Source organism: Elephantulus edwardii, unplaced genomic scaffold (assembly GCF_000299155.1).
Source record: "Elephantulus edwardii isolate Elephantulus edwardi_28Jun2011 unplaced genomic scaffold, EleEdw1.0 scaffold00011, whole genome shotgun sequence".
Classification (NCBI taxonomy): Eukaryota; Metazoa; Chordata; class Mammalia; order Macroscelidea; family Macroscelididae; genus Elephantulus; species Elephantulus edwardii.
The window spans coordinates 10,478,395-10,483,317 of record NW_006399761.1 but is presented as its reverse complement, the minus strand read 5'-3'; the positions used below and the strand labels follow the sequence as shown (position 1 = coordinate 10,483,317).

The following is a 4,923-nucleotide window of genomic DNA, read 5'->3' as shown; positions in this document are numbered from 1 at the left end:
AACAGACCACCAATTACTCATATGCAAGTTCAAGCTGAAGCTGAGGAAAATTAAACCAAATCCACAGGAGCCAAAATATGACTTTGATTTCATGTTTGTAGTTACCACTTTTAAATGTTTACTTGTTGGGTCTGTGGTGTCTTCTGAAAGTCAAGTCATTCTGGCTTTTACTGTGACTCTCTCTGCTATAGGAATTTGATTCGGTTACACTTGATCTCTGGATACAAGAGTCCAAGAGAAATGGTTTATTAACACTGTACATCATTCTTACAAGATTCCTAGTGGTCTATTAGGTCTAGAAGTGCTGCCAACTAAGCCAAAGGCAAGGAGTTTGAATGTATCGGCTGCTCCATGGCAGATAGAGATGGGCAATCTCTTTCTGTGCAATTTAGGGCCTCTGAGAACTCACTGGAAGGTTAGCTGTACGTCAGTTCTGAAAAATGGCTTCTTTTCAGATCCGAACCAGCCCAAGCCATAACTCACACTTCAATCTAATAAGACTCTTGTTTTATGAAACAAAATTCTTCCAATAGAGCGGACTAAGAACACTCCCAAATCTATGAAAGCACTGTTTGTATTACAGATCCATATAAACAACAACTAGATGGATATTTCTGTTCAGCTCGCCAATGGAAAAGCTGTCCAGTTGCTTCTACTTTGGAGGGAACAATGTAAATTCATAAAACAGAAACAAAAACAAAAAACCCTTAACCCTCATCAAGCCTACAAGATGGTTTCCAATATCTGAAGTCCACCAATTATGACCTTATGAGATATTAATTGGTTCATCAGATTCTCTATTATTCGTAGGCAGTTACTGTATCATCTCTCATGACAAATTCTGGTTATATAAAGTCAACTTCTGCCCCACCACCCATGTGGCTCCAGCAGAGTAGTTTGGAAGAGAAACAGAGTGTGAATGAGCGAGACAGAAGGATGTATTTTGATAAAAATCAATTGACCATCCAGTGGACCCATGCTAAGAGTCTGGTGTTCTCAATCAATGTTTCTTTGGCTTGATAATTTAGCAACAACTTTTACACATAGGTAAGACTTGAAGACTGCATATACTTGTCAAAATGTTAACCAAATCTACACAAACTCTCTAACAGCAGTCACGCATTCCAAGGGATTGATAGCTAAAGAGTAACGATGAGAAAAGTAATACTATGAAGTGGAAGGGTCCTCTATGTTCTCATTGCAACCCAAGGAAGTATGTTTACCATAATAAAATCTAATTGTTCTGTCTTTAGTCTGATAATAATACCAATATATACACTATGCCACGTCTCTACAATAAGCCTCAACAATTCTATTCCTCTCCTAACTGATATTCTCAGTAATTGGTTTTCTTCTTGAGATAAAAGATGGGGGGTGGGGGAAGTGACTTTATAGTCTTTATATTCCTCATCATTTCTACTATCATAATGACAATAATATTTGCTTTGGTTCACTGTACTGCATTCATGTAATACTCTACTTCAAACTCATTTTATCCGCCAAATAAAACCGTGCTGGTTTCACACATTTTTACAAATGAGCTTGCACAATCATCTCTCTTTTGTCACTCTGAGTCAGTTTTGTCTTTTCATCTACCCTTCCCCTCTAAGAAAATGTTCCTCAGATGTGAGGCTTTTCTGTTAAAATATTCCTCATGAAAATCTCAACCTGATATTGGAGCTGTTCATTTGGCAGGATAAAGAAAATGATTTTTATTAACCAAGGCTTCTCAAGAAAGCAAAGTCCTTTGTGAAGAAAGGCTAGTTTGTGGGTGACCAGCAGTCCCTAAAAGAAGCTTGACCAAAAGCTGAAAAGACCCCTAAACAACTTTTAAGCTGAAGGTTCTCATGCCACACATGGAGATGACAGGGTCAAAAATGCATTCTCAGGAAACAAACGATCAGGATTTAACCATGTGTATGAGAGAAGATGTCAAGATAAAAATAATTTGATCCTGAAGGTAAATATGTTCACAGTTTCGAACAAGTATTAACTGTTATCTGTGGTACCAATCATGTAAAAGTTAGCTCCCATCCCCTAGCCAAATAGCCAAATCCATTTCAAAAGATTGCATTTGGAGGGATCTTATTTAATCATTAACTGGGGAGCTTTCCCTAATTTTCTTAGGGCAAAGGCATCCTTTCACTTAAATGACTGAGCATTTTGTATTTTTATTTAGTGCTGTCCAACTTAAATTACATTATTCCTTAATAAAATTCTTTTGTTTTCACTCCTTACAGAGAACTAGATTTATTTCTTCTGGTAACTGCAAATCAAAGGAAAGATCCAGCCTTAATAGCTGTAAACTAAAAGTGATTATCACTAAAGGAAAAATAATACTGATAAATGCTGACACTTTAAAAAAAAGTTATCCGAAATAAATCTCCTCAGATACTAATATGCGGTTCAACATTACTGTACTTTAAAAGAGATACGGCTCAAAATCACTAGGAAAGGAACACAATGCACAAAGACTTCAGAAATTACTTACAGCATGGTGATGTATTAATGGTTAGGTACCTGCAACTGTCAATAAAATGAAAAACTAACACATTATAATATTTTAGTAGAAAACTAGTTTCTTTTTTAAATAACCTGTAATGAAATGAATATTTTTTATTACTTTGAACATCAAGGACTATCTTTTGCAAGTGCTACAATTAAATCTCAATTAAGGGACACTAGCCTTTCACAACATCCAAAGGTAAAATAAGACTCATGCTCTTTTCTCTGTCATTTCAAGAGAGGATTTTCTTAGCCTAACAGAAGCAATTAGCATGTGTCCTTATCAAAATTGAAGCTTTCTGACAATATCTGTATGTTTACCTTGTAATCTGTAGCTTAGAATGACTCATTTTTACCACTAAGATGTTTGGCAGGCTATCTTTGGAACTTGAGAAGGCTAGGCTACTTAGCCTGGGACAAAATAGTCAGGCCCTTTGGGGGAAAATATTTGGTAATGACATGTCAGAAAAGGACTTATATCTAGAATTTATAAAATACTCAAGCACCACAACAAGATAAAAGTAAATAACCCAATTGAAAAATGGGCGCAGGATATGAACAGACACATTAGCAAAGAAGACATTCAGATGGCAAGCAAGCACATGAAGAAATGTTCAAAATCCCTAGCTGTAAGAGAGATGCAAATCAAGACAACTATGAGATATCATCTCACCCCAGTAAGAACAGCAAAATTTAACAGAAAAGCAAGCAACAAATGCTGGCGAGGTTGTGGAGAAACTGGAACCATTGGGAGTAAAAAATGGTGCAACCGGGGGATCACTGGCAAGATGCTGAGGCGAGGCTTACATCCCCAGCGCCCACCCGGTCGGCCCGGTCCAGCCATGATCAAGGCGATCCTCATTTTCAACAACCACGGGAAGCCGCGGCTCTCCAAGTTCTACCAGCCTTACAGTGAAGATACACAACAACAAATCATCAGGGAAACATTCCATTTGGTATCGAAAAGAGATGAAAATGTTTGTAATTTCCTAGAAGGAGGACTGTTAATAGGAGGATCTGACAACAAAGTGATTTATAGCCATTATGCAACATTATATTTTGTCTTCGGTGTGGATTCTTCAGAAAGTGAACTTGGCAGTTTAGATCTAATTCAAGTATTTGTGGAACCGTTAGACAAGTGTTTTGAAAATGTCTGTGAACTGGATTTAATTTTCCATGTAGACAAGGTTCACAATATTCTTCCAGAAACGGTGATGGGGGGAATGGTATTAGAGACCAACATGAATGAGATTGTTACACAAATTGATGCACAAAATAAACTGGAGAAATCTGAGGCTGGTTTAGCAGGAGCTCCAGCCCGTGCTGTATCAGCTGTAAAGAATATGAATCTTCCTGAGATCCCAAGAAATATTAACATTGGTGACATCGGTATAAAAGTGCCAAACCTGCCCTCTTTTAAATAAAAAAATGTAAAGGGCTACTCCCAGGTAAAATCCAGGGGGGAAAGTCATCCAAGTTGTTTACCAAAACTAGAGGAGTGTCTTAGCTTTTGCTCTTGGATCTAAGTCAAGGTACTGTATAGAAATTGTGTAAAATCAGTATGTGAAGATCAATGTTGCTTTTCTTGCTCAGTGATTTTAAAGAAACTGAATAGTTTCCGTGTGATTTTTCTCTTCTTTCTAAACTGCATTCCTATGCTCACTTAAGGCATGCCTCTTATATACTGGCTACTACAGTATTTTGAAAGTGTTTGAGATATTTCTTTAATTATGTACAACTCCAAATGTTGATGTTTTGTATGGATCACAAGTGCAGCATTCCTTAATTCTTTCTGATATTTGTCATAATTGTTACTTAAAAAACCAAGTATGTATTGCATGAAAACATTCTGACCTTTTTCTCTTAGTTTAAATAAACTCCAAGGTAACTGGAAAAAAAAATGGTGCAACCACTATGGAAGGCTGTATGTCATTTTCTCAAAGAGTTGTAAATAGAAATACTATTTGACCCAGCAATTCCAATACTGGGAATTTACCCTAAAGAAACCATAACCACCACCCAAGTAGATATATAAACACCCATGTTTATTGCGGCTTTGTTTGCAATAGCAAAGAGCTGGAAGCAACCCAAGTGCCCATAAACAAACAAATGGATAGAGCTCTGGTATATTCACACAATGGAATACTATGCAGTACAGAAAAACAAGGAACTCATGAAATATTATGCAAAATAGGTAACCCTGGAGGACATTATGCTGAGTGAAATATCTGAGTCAAAAAGGACAAATATTGCATAGGGCCACTGTTGTAAAACACGACTGACATCGGGGTTGAAGGAAGTAGGGAAGGAGTGGAGAAATGATGTATTATTGCATTGAAACAGAGGAGGGAGAGAACGTTCTAAAAGGGACATATGATTGGGTATTATTGTCATTACAGGAGTACAGAATAAAGAATA

At 37.0% G+C, this 4,923-nt stretch overlaps 1 pseudogene; it reads left to right on the top strand.

The window, feature by feature from the left end:
* Positions 1-3,347: 3,347 nt before the first annotated feature.
* LOC102866939 lies at positions 3,348-3,929 on the top strand (annotated as a pseudogene).
* Positions 3,930-4,923: the final 994 nt, after the last annotated feature.